Below are 19,653 nucleotides of genomic sequence, written 5' to 3'. Positions count from 1 at the left end.
ATAGCCACATGCCTTGAGAAAAGTTTAGATGCGATTTGGAGATCATGATGGAAAAGTGACTAGGTCTACGGATTTTTTATTTTGGATGGTGGCTACTGTATTGAGGAACATTGAATATGGCAGAAAGGAGTTTTCTTGAAATGAAGAGGGGTGTGAAAACTTGATTATCGTTGGGATGCAACATGACTTCGAGTTTGGAATGTGCTGTTACACTTTTAGTTGATGTCAATGGGGAATGAACGGACTTGTACAGCTTATGGGTGAGCATGGGATTAGGAGAGTTTATTGATTTTGAGGTAGTTTCACCTAGTGTAGCGTCGTTGGAAGATGTCGGTAAGGAATTCCATAGGTGGGTGATCTCCTGTGAGCAGATTAGCGGTTGCATGATTCTGATGAATTTTCTGCGAAGAGTTCTACTTACTACCCGATAGAAGGTCGAATATGTGATTATGGATGATAAGTCGGGATGTTCATGAAATATTTAATAAGAAAATACAAGAAATTTTGGTGGGTTAAATGTGCGAGATCATGGTAACTGAGAAGGAGGAATCTTGGTGGGTTCTAGGTTTATGTAATTGTAGCTTTAAGCTAAGTGGGGGAGCCCCACCGTCTATGATTGGATCACGTGGTTGTCTGCTTGTGTGGTTTCTGGTTATCGATGCGTTGGTAGATTTTTTATGACTAAGAAAAGAAAACACCGGGGGTAATTCGAGCAATGAGCTTGATGAATGTGTGCTATACTTCGCCTTATCGATTCAGGTGCAGGTTTTGGGAAGACTTAGAGTTTATACTTCTTGGGGGTGTAATGTACAAGGAAAAGAATTCAGCTGGTTGCTTCTGTAAGAGGGTGTTCATGCGCTAGAAGAGCATTGGAGTTTGGTTATTTTTGGGACCAGATCAGAGTGGGTGACTCTAAACAACGGTCCTAGTGGGTTCAAGAATTAAAGTACAGTGCCTGAGGATTTCGGGTCTATTATGTGGTTAAGGACCGAGTTTTCGTAGTGGATTGAGAACGGAACCTGGAATGTTCTATGTTATCATCGGGTATGCGGTGTAGTCTTAGAGGAAAGGAAGAAATATCTTCGTATTCGCGGAAGGTCTTGCAGAATGGATGTACCAGTTGGAGATGCTATTGTGCGGATAATGAGAATATGAGATGGTTCATGAGTATTGAGACGATGTGGTCTCGTGAAGCGGGTCACTCGGGATGAGTGCGGATTTGGTTCGTTATGTTTCTGAATAGAGCTATTATTATTATTTCTAAGGCAAGTCGAGAGTAAATTAGAAAATGTTGGGTCGGTTAGTAATGGTTGAATTAGAATGATTATGGCAAAGATCAGTTCCTTCAGCGTGTGAAGTTATACATGTGGTTTGTGATTGTACGCGCGGGCTTGAAAGCCACCACAACTTGATTGATTTAGGAGGTATCGGATTCAAATGTCCTTGTGGTGTAAATGGATTCCCGATGAGTCATGGAAGTTTAGATCACAACTTGAGGTTTGTATTTTCTGCGATTTGGGAATTCAGTTGTGTGTTGCATCGGCTCTTCTGAAATGAGCTAAGTGAAAGGTTTCTAGCCAATGAAGTGTTTATTCTACTAGTAGTTCAGGGGTTATGATGAATTAGTGTATTCTCGTGTAGCGGCATAATAGGTGCAGTGAGCGGCATAGGAATTTGAAAGTTGAGGATCAAGGTTATGGTTCGGTGTTGACAAGAATGTCACGAGCTAGGATGAGCTGGGAAGAATTAGATGTTCAGAGTAAGCTAACATTACCCTAGTGTCACCTAGGAATGGTGTTCTGTGGAAGGATAATTGTGTATTGATTTGTGAGTTCTTGAATGGCTTTACAGAATTAGCACGGTTGGTGGTATGGAGGTGTAGACTTTGCTACCTGGTGTGGAGGGTTGTGGGAGCATATCCCACGGGGAAATTTGTATAAGAGTGGCATGTTAGTCACCTGATTGGTAAGAATTGAAACCAAGTACGGAGATTTTTAGTACTATCGTTAATGTGAGAGTTTATGCCTAGAAAGCGCTCTATTTCTTTGGTTGTGAACTGTGGGAGTGTAGTCCAGAGTGGACGGCTGCTCGTGTGTGTCATGAATGGGACCATTATGGTTTGATCAGAATCGGTTTGAGGTCCGTTGGTGGGTCCAATGTGAAGGTGTGCTCTACGTCAGGTCGGATGCGTTCATTCGTCATAGCATTACTTACAGAGGAGTCGTCGGGCATTGGATGTTATTCCCGTTGTCATCTATTCCATGTAAATCTCTATTGTGCTATGTAGGTTGTGAGATGGCTTGATTATTCGCACGTGTGTTGAGGTCCCGCGTAGCTTGTTGTGTTATATGAGCAGGGTGGCTCTCGTGACGCAGGTCGTATATCGCACCTTAGTTGTGCTTATGTTTCGTAGCGTATGGCGCTATCCGTCTCCCTAGGATTTGTATTATGCACTTAGCGTTCTTTGTGTCGATATTCGGCTCGTGGTTGATTATTCGCACGTGTGTTTTCTTCTTGATTGTTATGTGCGGATCGGGTGGCAAGCCGCCACAGGCATATTGTGTGGATTGGGTTGCACGCCGCAACAATGTCATATTAGATCGGGTTGCACGCTGCAACAGTGAGATGTTGAGCCTAGTTCCTTACACTTATTTTGTGTGCCTTGTTTTTCATCCCTGAAGTAGGTTCATAGCATCTATTCGGCTGTTTTATTCGTTACGCGGGCTGGGTAACTCCCTGTCATAGTTCGTTCTTCCTTATGAGTTACATTCAAGTGGTGGCTTGTTGGCATTTTGATGGTGCTGCATAAGATCTTGGTCAGTGTTTGAGGTGACTCATTGCCTGAGCAGGTTGTACTGGATGAGACGAGATTATTGGACCTGAAATTAGTGCAATCAGATTTATATAAAGTACATTAAAGAGAAAATATCGTTATTCAGTTCAGAACGAGGTAATGGTTCTTTTCAGGAGGAGAGACTCCATGACTTTTTGATTTGGCAGGTGGTTATGAGTTTCTACATGTCTCTTTCGGCGTGGCAATATTGCGAGAATTGGAACAGGGCTTACATGTGTTATGAGGCGTATTATGTTCATGTGAATTATGCGGTACATGGTGTGAATTCAGCAAAGGTGTACGATCATGTTTTGATACAGTGTGTAGTGATTGATACGGTGTTTGTATGTTAGAATCGGGTTTTGTAGAGAAATTCGGAGGTTGGAATTTGGTTCTAAGGCTTTTCGACTAAATAAAAAGGGAGGATCTTCAGTCTGGCTCGAGCTAATGTATTCAACTGGGTTGTGGTGGCACGAGTAGGTGCACGAGGTGTAAAACAATGATTTTGGGCAACTCCGAAGCAGTCCTTAGCACGTTCGAGGACGAACCTCTGTTTAAGTGGGGGAGAATGTAACGACCCAACCAGTCGTTTTGATCTCTAGCACATCGTTCAGCTATTTGAGGCCTTGAGTAGCTTCACTTCAGGTATTATGACTTGTACATGTGGTCGGAGTTGAATTTCGGGAAGTTCAGAGTTGATTTGGAAAGAAAACTCTAGTATCGGAAGCTTTAAGTTGGAAAAATTGACTAAGATTTGACTTTTGAGCAAAAGACCTCGGAATCAGGATTTGAAGGTTTCGATAGGCTCGTATGCTGATTTCGGACCTGGGCGTATGTTCGGGTTTAATATCGGATCACCCGGGAGCAATTAGGCACTTATTGTGGAAAGTTGGCATTAGGAAGACTTTAGAATTTCCTAAGTTTGGTTTGAGGTGGACTTTGGTGTTGTCGATGTCCGTTTGGGATTACGAGCCTTGGAATAGGTTGGTATTGTGATTTATGACTTGTGCGTAAAGTTTGGCATAATTCCGGAATGTTTTGGTATGGTTCGGACATGTTCGTCAAACTTTGAAAGTTTAAAGAAGGATTTCGATCGTCGATTCATGATTTTGATGTGGTTGGTGTGATTTGAGACCCTGAGTAGGTCCGTGTTATGTTATGGAACTTGTTGGTAAGTTCGGACGGGGTCTCGGGTAGGTGTGTTCCGGACAAGTCGCTAATCAAGTTGGAGATTTGTTGTATTGCTTAAGGGCCTGAGTTCTGGTGCAATCACGGGTTGCAGGTGTGACGCTGCAAAAACGGCCAGGCAAGCGCAGGAGCAGAACCTAGTTGGGCAGTGCTGGGACCGCAGATGCGGACGTTTCACCGCAGAAGCGGGACCGCACCTGCGGAGTGGGACAGCGCAAAAGTGGAGGTTTCCCAAAAGGCCCGGGCCGCAGAAGCAGGCATAAACACGCAGGTGCGCGAGTGCAGAAGCGCTTGAGGCCTCCAAAAGCGGAAGCGCATATGCGAGGACTATTGGGTTGAGCTGGAGCCGCACCAGCGATGGATGTTCCGCAGGTGCGGAGCCGTAGAAGCGGCGAATGGACCGCAGGTGCGAAGGTCGGGCTGGGCAATGTGTTCTTTTAAAACTGGAGTTTGGCTCATTTCCACTTCATTTCTTCCATGAGAGACAATTTTGGAGCAATTTTGGAGTGTCGTCTTCATCATCTATTATGGGGTAAGTGATTTCATCACATTGTGAGTTAAATACATAGTTTATATATGGATTTAAGCATGAGAATTTGTGGAAATTTAGGATTTTGGTGGAAAACCTAGAAATTGATATTTTTGGATTTTGACCACGATTTTGGAAATGGAATTAGGAATAAATTATTATTTGAGTTCGTGGTGTTATGGGTAAAGTTTATCTTCAAAAGTTTTCAGAATCTGGGCACGTGGGCCTGAGGGTTGATTTTATTGACTTTTAGAGCGGAGTTGGGATTCTTATGAATTGATTAATTATAAGTATTGGAGTATATTTTGATTGAGTTATACATTGTTTGACTAGTTACGGATCGTTTGGCTTTGAGTTGAGGTGTTAGAGAGGCATTGGAGCCGGTCATGGAACTTCGGAGCGAGGTAAGTCTGTTGTCTAACCTTGTGAGGGGGAAACTACCCCCTAGGTGATATTTATTGTTATGTGCAACTAGTTGTGGGTGCTACGTACGCACGAGGTGACGAGAGTCCGTACGTAGCTAAAGTATGTTTATGTCCGGGTAGACTTAGGACTTTATCATATAATAATTGAATTATTTGACCTTATTCTACTGGCTTAATTAATTAAAGTTATAACTGAATTTGATTTATAAATAAATATATGTATAATAGGTCGAGCCTTAACACTTTGAGTTGTGGGCGAGTTATTTGAGAAACGGTAAAGATTATATTCGTTCTGTGCTCATGTACTGTATTGTAAACACGTGTCTCATAATTTGGTAACTTCTTTCCTTTCTTATGGTATGGGTCGAACACCTCAGCAATATAATAGATGCATCTATGGGTCGTGCCGCTCGACCCTCGGCAGTGTACATATTATTCTGGATCGGGTCGAACGACCTCGACAGAATCGTGCGTTATATCACTAGTAGTCCGAATATTCACGAGATAAACCTTCCAGTGATGCCCGGCATTTTATGGTATTCCTTAGTTATTTGATATTGACACTTGGCATTTTTTGAGCTATTAAGGTAGAATACAAGATCGAGAAATTTATACTTTAAAAAAATATTTGGAAGATTATGAAATTTACAAATTTTCTCCACTATCGATGTGCACTTCATATCTGTTATGAATTATTATAATATTTTATTGGCGCATCTGTTGAGGAGACTTTATGTGAGCTGCAATTCAGGCTACGCATCGCAGTCCACCGAATCTCCATCGTACTATTTATTTTATTATATCTTATGTACATTCTGGATAGATATTGTATTATTATTGTACTCCTTAGAAAATACTCATGCACTTGTGACACCGAGTTTTGGGGCTATACTAGTTGATGCTTAGGGTTTCATACATTATTATCGCCTTTCATTTCTTTTATAAATTTCAAATGTTGTACGTTCCCGTGACTTGGTAGTGTAAATCTCCTCTTATTATTAAAATTTGTGATTTCAAAAGTTATAAAATGAGCAACCAAATTGGTAAATCGTCGTTGGCTTACCTGGCGGCGACGTTAGTCGCCATCATGACCTATATTGGATTTTGGGTCGTGACATCATTCTAAGCTAGCCTTTTGACAAGCACTACTCACAAACTCAAACTGGTGTGTTACCACAGTAAGGTCAGTATTGTGACACATAAGTGCAAATATACAATTCTTCAAACTAAAGTCAGGTGATGGTATGTGAACTTAACCAAATTAACAATGGAAGGTGTGGATTCAAGTGAAAAGGTTTATATCATAACAGCAGAAGTCTCAATTAACTCAACTAGTTATCATATGGCAAGTGTCAGTACTCACTATAGGGTTTTATCCTAATCAAGTTATGATCATTCATGAATGCAAGTTCCTAACACATTATCAAGGTTCATTGTATGGTTAAGTTATCATAGAGGGCACATAGAGATCATTCTACTACAATGGCATGAGCAGGCTGCTATTTAGAGTCTAACAAGTTAACATTAAAAGTAAGAATTGAACCATAACAGCAAAACTTCATAGGTAGAAAAATAGTTCAATGTGGTGAGTGTTGATAGTGTTTAAAGGAAGTTTAGGAGCCTGATTTTACTCCATATAACTAATTACTTGACTAACAGATCATGTGCTATGTTTACCATTATATGATTTAACTAGTCATAAAGCTCTAAAAGAGTCTAAAGGGGCAACAATTATACAGGGGGTCATTAAACATGCAGAACTAGCAAGTTATCATTCTCACATTTATCAGCCAAGACTTAGTAAATTGGACAGGTTGAATACATGACATGAAGCATAGGGAATCTATCTATGAGATTAACATAATGTCAAGAGTAGTAGGGTTGAATAACCTAGAGGTACATAACCAGTAAGATAAGCTTAAGAACATGATTTCAGTTGACCTAGTATCATTGTTCAAACAGTAGTGATAAATTACGTACAAAAATTAATCTTATCTTAATCACAGAAGCTTAACCAGGTTGATCAGAAAATACTATTTAACTTAGAGTCATTTTTACTAATTGAGGCATGAAAGCTAAGGTTAATTACACGGATTCAATAATAGTATCAATATGGCATATTTCAATGAGAAAGTTCCTAACCTCATATAGGAAATAACATGCAAATACTGATTATAACAAACACAATTTCATATCATTAATAGCTAACATAAATGATGAAAAATCAGTTAAGAAATCATTATGAACACAGGACTATTCGACTAATTCAAAATAAAGAGGGGTCAGTGGTCACTAACCTTCTGTAGGGCAGCAAACCAAGAAAGAGTGATTTCAATAGCCGTTTAGGAGACACCAATTCAAGACTAGTACCACAATTGAACTCGAACTATAGAAGATAAAGGGAAAAGAACAAAAAGATTAGAGAGTACTTAGAGAGGAACCTTGAACTATAACTTTTCTTTCTTATTTTTGTGTTTTAGATAGTGTTCAATGCCTCTTTTGTGAAGGCATTGAATGTCCCTTTATATAGTGGCATTCAAGTCTAGGTCTTCGATCGATTTCAAAGCGATAGTAGGGTGTGATTATTGCATGGATGATGATAGCAATGGAGGTGAAAATATAAGCAAAAGACGGGAAAAGCAGTATAGGATTTACCTGAGAAGAGTCGACCATTGAATCCATCAAATTGGCGGTCAAACCCTAATGTCCATGTAACGATCTGACCGATCGTTTTGAGCTCTAGCACATCGTTTTGTAGTTTGAGGACTTGAGTAGCTTCACTTCATGTTTTACGACTTGTACGTGTGGTCGGAATTGAATTTCGGGAAGTGCAGAGCTGATTCGGAAGGAAAATTCTCAATTCGGAAGCTTTAAGTTGGAAGAGTTGACCAAGGTTTGACTTTTGAGTAAAAGACCTTAGGATTAGGATTTGAAGGTTTCAATAGGTTTGCATTATGATTTCGGACTTGGGCGTATGTTCGGGTTAAGTATCGGATGGCCCGGGAGTATTGCGGCGCTTATTATGGAAAGTTGGCATTTTGAAGGTTTCAGAAATTTCTAAGTTTGATTTGAAATGGATTTTGATGCGATTGATGTTTGTTTGGGGATCTGAGCCTTGGAATAGGTTCGTATTGTGATTTATGACCTGTACGGGAAGTTTGGCATCATTCCGTAATGTTTAAGTATGATTCGGACGTGTTTGTCGAAGTTTGAGTCTTTAAAAGTTGAAAGAAGGGTTTTGATCATCGATTCATAGTTTGGATGTTGTTTTGTGTGATTTGAGAACTCAAGCATGTTTGTGTCATGTTTTGGAACTAGTTGGTGTGGTTGGACGGGGTCCCCGGGGCCTCGGGTGTGATTCGGGGTAGTTTCGGACCAAGTTTGGGTGTTTTGCTTATGCTGGTGCTGGTGTCTGGTTTTGTTCTTAACGAATGCGAAAGGTCTCACGCATTCGTGAAGAAGGATTTTTTACTACTGGAATTTTGTTCATCGTGAATGCGACGCAGGGGTCGCGAACGCGGAGGTGAAGCTGAGGCTCCCTTCGGTGACGCGACAGGGAGTACGAATGCGTAGAAGGATGGTGAGTTGGGGGCCTGGAGGTGTTAAGCCTTCGCGAACGCAGCTCTATGACCGTGAACGCAAAGCGTCAGGACCTGGAGGCATCATGAACGTGACGTGTTGGTCGCGAACGCGAAGGAGAATTTTAGGGCAGCTGATTTTTGGACTTCACGATCGCGAGGGTGTTTTCGAAGAAGGAGGACCTGCGCAGACTTGTTTTTAAATCGGAACTTAGCTCTCATTTTTCTCATTTTGCACTTGGATGGACGAATATGGGGAGCTATTTTGAGGAGATTTTCATAAAGAAATACAAGGTGAGTGATTCCCACTTGTTGTAAGTTAAATACATGAATTATGTTTGGATTTAAACATGGAAGTTTGAAGAAATTGTGAAATCTTAAAGAAAAACCTAGAATTTGATATTTTTGGATTTTGACCACGAAACTAGACATGGATATAGGGATAAATTATATATTTGAGTTCGTGGTGTTATGCGTAATGGTGAAAATATTCGAAATCCGGGCACGTGGGCTCGAGGGTTGACTTTGTTGACTTTTCGAGCGGAGTTGGAAATTGTTATAAATTGATTAATTATGAGCGTTGGAGTATATTATTTTTTGGTTTGTATGTTGTTTACTAGTTTCAGATTGATGGGCATCGGTTTGAGGTGTTAGAGAGGTGCTGGAGCCGGTTACGGAACTTCGGAGCGAGGTAAGTCTCATGTCTAACCTTAAGAGGGGGAAACTACCCTGTAGGTGTGCATTTGTTATGTACTAATTGTTGTGGGGGCAACGTACGCACGAGGTGACGGATTTTGTACGTAGATAATATCATGTTTATGTTCGGGTAGACTTTGGACTTTAACGGGCAATATTTGTATTATCCAACTTGTTAGTTTAATTACCTAAGACTTATAAATCAAATGTGATTAGAGATCATGTTAAGATCAAATCTCATTACCTTGAGTTGTTGGCAATATATTCAAAAATTGGTAAAAGTCATGCTTACTTTACGTTCTCGTTTTTATATTGCAAATACATAGCCCGTAATTCGATAAGTTTCTTCTCTTCCTGGGGATCGAGCCGAACGCCTCGGCAATATATGTATATATGAGATGCATCCATGGATCAGGTTGTACGACCTCGGCAGTGTATGTACACGACTATATGGATCGGGTTGAACGACCTCAGCATAATTCGTGCGTAAAATCGCTTGGAGTCCGAATACCCACTAGATTACCCTCTTGATTGGGAACGTGGAAATTACATGATATTCCCTCGTGACCGGAGATCGGATATTTATTTGACGATTCTTATTTTTTGAGATGGCATGTGCTATATGGAAATTTTAAATTGATATTTCGCTAAAGGTTCATGTTAATTACTATTTATTATTCTATTGATCATGTTGTATTCTATGCCTGCCTATGGTTCCTGCATCTTATTTATTGGACCACTAAAGGTTCATGTTAATTACTATTTATATTCTATTGATCATGTTGTATTCTATGCCTGCCTATGGTTCCTGCATCTTATTTATTGGACCACTAGTAAGTGCCAACGTCGGCCCCTCATCACTACTTCTCCAGGATTAAGCCAGATACTTACTGGGTACGCGTTGATTTACGTACTCATACTACACTTCTGCACTAAATGTGCAGGATCTGACAAGTTCCTTTGATGGTCATCTTGGCGCGTAGGCTCAACTGCTAAAGGGACTTTATGGTGAGCTGTAATCTATGCTACGCACCGTAGCTCTCAAAGTCTCCATCTTATTTATTTATTTTATCCTGTCTATTTTATATTCCAGGTGGTTGTTGTATTATTCTTGTACTCCTTAGTAAATTCTCATGCACTTGTGACACCGGGTTTTGGGATACTCTAGTGGCTGTTTATGGTTCGGCTAAATATTGTTATCTTTTATTTTATATCTTACTAATATTTTTAGTATTAATGATTTTTAAATGCATTGAATTCTTTACTTAATAAAAATTATGATTTCAAAAATAGAAAATGAATAATTGGATTGATAGTTTATCATTGGCTTGCCTAATGGTGACGTTGGGCGCCATCACGACCTATAGTGGGAATTGGGTTATGACATCTTAGTATCGAAGCTCTAGGTTCACTTGGGTCTCATGAGTCATGAGCGAGTCTAGTAGAGTCTTGCGGATTGGTACGGAGACGCCTGTACTTATCTTCGAGAGGCTACAGGGTAGTTAGGAGCTCTTCCCTTCTTGATTCCACGGCGTGCGATTTTAATCCATTGAAGCTTATGCCTTCATTTCCTTCCTACTCATTCCTATGCGATGATGAGCGCTTGTTATCAATTGGGCATCGAGGAGTTGTAGTGGTACTACAGATATGGTGCAGGATGTTTCTTCCTACATATCCGGGCAGGTTATTATTGTCGCCTTGTGGAAGGGTGTTCAATTATTTCAGCCTAGTGTTAGTGTTGCCTATGGTTTTGAGGCTATGCAGAGTGTATTATGATGTCATGCATTGTTATCGTGCAGGATTGGTGTAAGTGGTAGAATGCTTATTTATGTGTCGCGGCTGTGGATGACTCGAAAGGAGGAATAATTGGTTCATGGTTTAGGGGTTCATCATTTAATTCTAGCGGAGTAAAGGTAATTGGACTATGGGTGTTCGGGCCTTGGTTGACGGAGTAGTGAGGCTTGATATTTTGGAGCATGGTGGAATTCTCACATGTGGTGTGGTGTCATTGTCCTTGTTGGAACGCATTAAGGCTCATCAGTGTTATGGTCTCCTTTGATTTGCCTTCGGGGGTAGGGTGTTGTGGAATGGTGCCTAAACAGCGGTTATCAGAGATGGCGGTGCATGGCGGCTTCGGAGTCGAATCGATGTTTTTAATGTTGATGGCTCAAGAAAGATGAACTTTATGGAGGCTCATAGCTGGAGGCAATTTATCTGTTCGGGTGCTATAAAGATGGATTATGATTTGAGGTAGTATTTTGGCGATAAAGGAGAAGGAAGGACATGGTGGAAGTGGCAGGGTAGCGTATGAATTCTGTGGTAGGATAGTCACATGCTTCGAGAAAGTTTAGAGCAATTTGGGGATCATGGTGAACAATGAGTAAGTCTATGAATTTCATTTGGGATGGTGGCTACTGTGCTGAGGGAGATTGAATATGACGGAAAGGAGTTTGCTTGGAATGGAGAGGGGTGTGAAAGATTTATTATCATTTTGGGATACAACATGACTTCGAGTTAGAACGTATTGTTGGACCTTTGGATGATGCTAACGGGGAATGAAAAGACTCTTACAGCTGGTGGACGGTCATGGGCTCAGGAGGGTTTACTGATTTCGTGGTAGTTGTAACTAGAGCAATGCCGTTGGAAGATGTCGATGTGGAATTACGCAGGTGGGCTATCTCCTGTGTGCTATAAAGATGTATTATGATTTGAGGTAGTATTTTGGCAGTAAAGGAGAAGGAAGGACATGGTGGAAGTGGCAGGGTAGTGTATGAATTCTGTGGTAGGATAGTCACATGCTTCGAGAAAGTTTAGAGCAATTTGGGGATCATGGTGAACAATGAGTAAGTCAATGAATTTCATTTGGGATGGTGGCTATTGTGCTGAGGGAGATTGAATATGATGGAAAAGAGTTTGCTTGGAATGGAGAGGGGTATGAAAGCTTTATTATCATTTTGGTATGCAACATGACTTCGAGTTGGAACGTATTGTTGGACCTTTGGATGATGCTAACGGGGAATGAACAGACTCTTACAACTGGTGGACGAGCATGGGCTTAGGAGGGTTTACTGATTTCGTGGTAGTTGTAACCAGAGCAATGTCGTTGGAAGATGTCGATGTGGAATTACATAGGTGGGCTATCTCCTGTGAGCAGGTCAGCGGTTGCGTGATTTTGATGAAGTTCTTACGAAGAGTTCTACTTTCTACCTAGCGAGTGGCACATGCTGCGCTGCGAGCTCGGATCGCTTGAAGAAGATGGTACGACTGTCAAGAAGTCAAATATGCGATGGTGGCTGATAATTCTGGATGTTTCACGAAAAGTTTAACAAGAGATTGCGAGAAATTTGGTTGGTTAACGGTGCGAGATCATGGTAACTGAGAAGGAGGGGTTATTGTGGATTCAGGATTTATGTGATTGTAGCCTAAGGATAAGTGGGGGATCCCACCGCCTACGATTGGTTCTTGTGGTTGTATGCCTTGGCAGTATCGTGTTATCGGTACATTTGCAGACTAGTTACGACCAAGGGGAGGAAACTTCGAGGGTATTTCGGGTAAGGAATTTGATGTATGTGTGCTACATTTGACCTTATTGATTCATGTGCGGATTTTGGGATGACTTAGAGTGTATGTTTCTTATGGATGTGACGTACAAGGAAAGGAATTCATCCGGTTTCTCTTTGGGTAGTGCTCATATGCTAATAGAGTACTAGAGTTTGGTTATATATTCGAGACTAGGTTAGAGTGGGTGACTCTCAACAATGGTTCCAGTGGGTTCAAGAATTAAAGTGCGGTGTTTAAGGATTTTTGGGTTCGTTATGTGGCGGAGGACTGGGTTTTGCAGTAGAGTGTGAAGAATACTTGGGGAATTTCTATGTTATCATCCGGTCTACGGTGAAATATTAGAGAAATGGGAGAAACAGCTTCGTATTCGCAGGAGGTCTTCTAGAACGGGTGTATTAGCTGGAGATACTATTGAGTGCATGAGGAGGGTATGAGATGGTTGATGGGTATTGAGACTGTTGATACTCAATTTTGCCTCATATTTCTTCAATTAGTATATATACTTTCAAAATATCATTTTGCATCATTACTTAATTTATAAGAGTTACACAAGTATTTTCTATAATATTTCATAATTTTTAAAGCTGTAAAATCGATTTTCTTGCATTTAAGTCACTTGAATATTTATTAATTACCACTTTAAATTATTTTTTGATGACTCAATTATCCAAATTTATTATTTGAATCCATATATATTCTTCATAAATATTTTACTTTATTTTATATAATTATATTTTGTATTTTAAAGATATTTTACATAATTTTACAATAACAGCCTATATTCTATACATGATTGTATTTCTTATATTATTTATATTAAAAACCGATTTCTTATATTTTTATAATATTAAGCGCTTATTTTTAAGTATTTTACTGCATAATTAATTTTTTTTTTATTATCTACTAATCATTCTTATAATTTATTTTGGATGATTTTCGTGTATTTAATTTGTAGCATAAATTTTGAGCTAATTTCGGACCAAATCAAGGCCCAGACAAGCTGGCCCATCTCCATTAAGCCTCAAAAGCCCAAACCAAATGACCCTCTTTAAAATATCATTTGGCTTTCTTAAGCATGTTTACCTTAATGTGTGTGTTTGAATGCTTATTACCTGCTACTCTCCCTGAATTTATCCCCTACTTTGTCTTGCATCCTTACGATAGACCAACTCATGTGTTCTAATGTATCTGATACTCTACTGCGACCAATTCTTAACTGTGATGTCAGCCAATTGTGATCTTTATTGTGTGTTCCATGCTTAGTTCAATCCCGGGATGTATAATAATACTTATAGTCTGTAAGATAAAATGCAATATCTAGCCTTCATGTGACAATCTAGTTCTTAATGTGTCTTTGCATATTGAGAATTATGGTTCTACTTCACCTATTTAGTTTTCTATGTTATGATGATGTTTGCTGTCAATCCTGCTTTCATACCCTATCCTGGATGGTTATGACAACCAAACTCATGATTAGGAAGTAATTTAGTCCATGCCTAACTTGTTACTCTTTTGGTCATGCCGTTCATTAGGACCTGTTATTTTGCATTTGTGATTCTCTTATGTATTTGCGGACTTGCTCAATCCTGCACTCTTTAGTACTAGTTCAGACCTTAGGAATAAATCTTATAGCTGACCTTCTTTCACCATATATGGCAAAATAGTATTAGATTTGATGCTTGCTTCTCTTACTGTAGAAGTTTGATATTGTCTCTTGTACTGTGATAACTTTCTCTTGTTAAGTAATTGCTCAACCATGAACCTATATTGTTAATTTCCATGTTGAACTTACTACATTGGGGTTGTTCTTTATTGCTACCTTAGATTTTCATGATCATATACCCTATTTGAAAATTGTCGTAAGTTGTTTTTTACCATGCTAGTGTTTGAAACTTCATTCGAAAGAGTCTGTTATCCCAGGATAATCAATCATGTCCCCTTAAAATGCAAGCATGAACTCGTCTTGTGTGTGTCTTGCCAACATGTCACATGATTTTATCTATACATCATGGTGATAATTAGCTTTACAGCTTTAAGAAAATAAGTGTGTGGGCTTCCTTCCTAGGTTAGTTAGTTCAACATATAGTCTATTGCTTTATGGCTTGGCTGTTGGATTTAGACTTACTACAGGTCTTATGTGCTAGGTTTTTGAGTCTATTGGAGTTGTCGGAGGCCTAGAAAAGCACTGGGTTATCTGTACTGGGCCTATCATTCGGCCTATAGTGGTCTTTTTTGTAATTATTCATATTTTATAATTTCATTCGGGCTGTAATGACTTGTAATAACGAATGATGGGAAGTTAATAAAAGGGGACTGGGGTATTCTAATTCTTGCATGAATGGGTAGAAAACATGCCTATATGATCTATGTGTTCTATTTGCTATTACATCCAGCATGCCTTATTTGTTTCATTTAGCTTGTGTTGCACACTGATAGGAATCATGCCTATAGAAATCATGCACACACTTCACTTAACTTGTCAAAATATGCTACACTTATTTCCATGTCCACTCTTCAACGTTCTTAGATAATATGCCTATAGGATACAATAATGCAATACTTTTGCTAATCAAGATACCATGGCTATAAGGTTTAATAATTAATCAACTGCTTCATGCTACTTTTGTACTGGCTCACTTAGATAGCCTGCCTATAGGGATAAAGTGTTATAAAATCAAGTTTAATAGTTAGAAATCCTGCCTATAAGGTGTTTATTGACGCTACTAATCCTGAGTTTTCAAGCGACTTCATTGCCTAATCATGCGACTATTAGAGAACATGTTTATAGGGTACTGTCACCTTCCTAAGACGCATATCTATAAAATCAGCATTGGTAATTCAGAATTATGGGATTGTTTTCACTACCTTATTACGCAAACGATTAGATATCCTGTCTGTAGGACTTGTAACGCTCTAATCTGCCTATACGTCAGTCCAGATTATTGCTTCAAACGTCATGTTTATGTGTGGAGGTTAACTTGAGCCTTTTATTACTATAGTATGTCGTCCTATTTGTTTTGAATGTCGCCTAGTTTTATCATTTTTGAGCAACCTAAGTAAAGTCTGGAACCACCTGATAGTAGGTCCAAAGCCTCCTGGACCATAGGCATGGGACGGGTAATGCTCGCATAGGGTACGACTTAGAATTAACTTAGAACGCCTTTAAGTAAACAACTTCAACATAGTAATCGGGTAGCTGGAGATGATAGTTTGTGCCCGCTAAATAATACGAGCAACCTCTACCTTAAGAGAGTTGCGAAGTAATATTTATGTTGCACGGGGTAATCCTTTAGGCGAAAAACTTTGCCCCCCCCCCCTTTATGTGCGTGTTATTCACACTTAATCATTTAACATAGATCAATACAATTTGTACCTTTGTAGTTATTAAGACTTGTATCGATTCTCATATGTTTTGATAAGACTTTACAATTTCTGAATTTCCATTCTATTTATTTGATCGCCTAGCTTAATTACATAATCCACATAGTCTAAAGTTTGGCCGGGACCCACAGTTGTGGACCTCGAAGAGTACCTAACACCTTTTCTTTGAGGAAATTTAAGCCCTTACCCCGATCTTTGGTGGCATTTACTAGTCAAACAGAGTTATTTGCAAATAGATGCCCTAACGCCCCTAAAGAATCATTAAGTGGTGACTCTTCTCTCTTAATACCACTTTAAAAGAGTTGTCACACGTCAAAACTCGCTTTCGCAAGAAAACGGGGCGCGACAAAGACGATGTTGTCTCATGATTTGGGGTCACTCGGGATGAGTGTAGTTTGGGGTTCGTTATGTGTTTGATTAGAACTATTATTTCAAAGGCAAGTCAAGAGTAAATTGGAAATGTTGAGTCAGTTAGTAATAGTTTGAGTCAGCATGGTCGTGGAAATGATCAGTTCCTTCGACGTGTTAAGTTATACAGGTGATTTGTGGTTGTACGTGCGGTCTTGGTAGCCACCGTAATTTGATTGATTTGGCGGTATTGGATTAGACTAGAAGTTTGCATTTCCGCAGTTATGGAAATTCGGTTGCGTGTTGTAATTGTTCTTCTGAAATGTGTTGAGTGAAAGGGGTTCTAGACGATGAAGTGGTTACTCTATTATTGGTCCAGGGGTTATGATGAAATTCTTGTACTCACGCGTAGCTGCATGATAGGTGCAGTAAGTGGTATGGAAATTGAAAGTTGAGGATCAAGGTTGCGGTTCAGTGTTGATAAGCATGTCACGAGCTCCGAGAAGCGGGGGAGGATTTCAGATGTTCAGAGTATGCTAGCACTATTTTCGGGCAGCCTGAATACGGTCTGTTCTGTGGAAGAAGTGTTGGGTATGAATGCTTGACTAGTACTATAGAAATAGCATGGTCGATGGCCATTAATGTTCAAATTTTTCTACCTGGAGCGCAAGGTCGTGGGAGTATGTCCCACGGGAAGATCATATAAGTGTGAAGTGTTAGTTATTTGGTTATTAGATATTGACATCAGGTATGGAGATTCCGGTACTGTCGCTAATGGGACAGTTTAGGTCTAAGAGGCGCTCTATTCCTTTGGTTGTGGACTGTGGGAGTTTGTTCCAGATTGGACGGTCATGCATATGTGTCATGAATATGGTCATTATGGATCTTTGAATGGTTATTGGCCCAGTATAGGATAAGCAGAATTGGCTTGAGGTCTGTTGGTATATCTAATGTGAATGTTTGCTCTACATCAAGTCGGATGTGTTCATTCAGCATAGCATTGTTTAATGCGGAGTCTTCGGGCGTTGGATGTTATTCTTGTCATCAGCTATTTTATGTAATACTCTATTATGCTATGTGGGTTGTGAGATGGCTTGATTATTCACAAGTGTATTGTAATCATATGTAGCTTGTGGTGTTATATGAGCGAGATGGTTCTCGAGATGCAGGTCATTTATTTCACCTTAGTCGTGCTTGAGTTTTGTAGCGCATGGCGCTATCCGTCTCCACAGGGTTGTATTTATGCCCTTGGCATGTTTGTGGTCGATATTCGGACATTTCATGGGTAGGAGCAGTTGGCTCGGTAGGTACTTCCTTATTGATGGTTATGTTTGGATCGGATAGTATACTGCCACATGTATGATATTTGAATTGGGTTGCACGTCGCAACGGTATCATATGTGGATCGGGTTGTGTGCCGCAACAGTGAGATGTTGAGTACGGTTCCTTATACTTATTTTGTGTGCCTTTTTTCTCATATCTAAGATAGGTTCATAGCATATGTTCGGCCGTTTTATTCGTTACGCGGGCCGGGTAGTTCTTTGCCAGAGTTCGTTCTCCCTTATGGGTCATATTCAAGTTGTAGCTCGTTAGCGCATTGATGGCATCATATGAGATTTTAGATGGTGTTTGAGGTGGCTTATTGCTCGAGCAGCTTGTACTGGGTGAGATGAGGTTGTTGGATCTGAAATCAGCGTGATTGGACTTGTGTAAGGTATATTAAAGAGGAAATATCACTATTCAGTTCAGAATGAGGTAATAGTTCTTGTCAAGTGGAGAGACTCCATGATTTATTGATTTGGCAGACGGTTATGGGCTTCTACGGGTCGCTTTCATCATTGCAGTATCGCGAGGGTTGGATCAGGGCTTATACACATTATGAGGTATACTACGGGCATCAGGTTAGTGAAATTACAGCTTCTATGGTTGGAGGATGTTATTATGGGCATACAAATTATGCGGTGCATTGTGTGGTTTCAGCATGGGTGCATGATCATATTTGGTACAGTGGGTTGAGATTGATACGGTGTTCGAATGTTAGAATCAGGTCTCATACAGAATTCTAGATGTTGGAATTTGGTTCTAAGGCTTGTGGGCTAAGGTAAAAAAATAAGGATCTTCAGTCTGGCTCAAGCTTATGTGCTCGCATGGGTTATGGTGGCACGGGTAGGTGCACGAGGTGTTAAGAAGTGGTTTGGGTAATTTCGAATCGGTTCTTGGCACGTTCGATGACGAACGTATGTTTAAGTAGGGGAGAATGTTATGACCCGACCGTTCATTTTGAGCTCCAACGTGTCGTTCGGCGGTTTGAGGCCTTGAGTAGCTTCACTTCATGTGTTTATGACTTGTACGTGTGGTCTGAATTGAATTTCGGGAAGTGCGGAGTTGATTCGGAAGGAAAATTCTCAATTCGGAAGCTTTAAGTTGGAAGAGTTGACCAAGGTTTGATTTTTGAGTAAAAGACCACGAAATTAGGATTTGAAAATTCCAATAGGTTCGTATGATGATTTCGGACTTGGGTGTATATTTGGGTTGAGTATCGGATGGCCCGGGAGCATTTCAGCGCTTATTATAGAAAGTTGGCATTTTGAAGGTTTTCGAAATTTCTAAGTTTGATTTGAAGTGGATTTTGATGTGATTGATGTCCGTTTGGGCTTCCGAGCCTTGGAATAGGTTTGTATCGTGATTTATGACTTGTACATGAAGTTTGGCATCATTCAGGAATGTTTAAGTATGATTCGGACGCGTTCGTCAAAGTTTGAGTGTTTAAAAGTTGAAAGAAGGGTTTAGATCGTTGATTTGTAGTTTAGATGTTGTATGATGTGATTTGAGGCCTCGAGCAAGTTCGTGTCATGTTTTGGGATTGGCTGGTGTGGTTGGACGGGGTCCGGGAGGCCTCGTGTGTGATTCGGTTTGGTTTCGAACCAAGTTTGGATGTTTTGTTGGTGTTGGTGCTAGTGTCTGGTTTTGTTCTTCATGAATGCGAAGGGTCTCACGCGTTGGCGAAGAAGGATTTTTGACTACTGGGAATCTGTTCATCGTAAATGCAACGCAGGGGTCGCGAACACGGAGATGAAGCTAAGGTTCACTCGCGAACACGGGAGTTGCAAACGC

This window comes from Nicotiana tabacum, chromosome 12 (genome assembly GCF_000715075.1).
Source record: "Nicotiana tabacum cultivar K326 chromosome 12, ASM71507v2, whole genome shotgun sequence".
Taxonomy (NCBI): Eukaryota; Viridiplantae; Streptophyta; class Magnoliopsida; order Solanales; family Solanaceae; genus Nicotiana; species Nicotiana tabacum.
The sequence above is the reverse complement of the archived record's forward strand: the minus strand, read 5'-3'. Positions refer to the sequence as shown.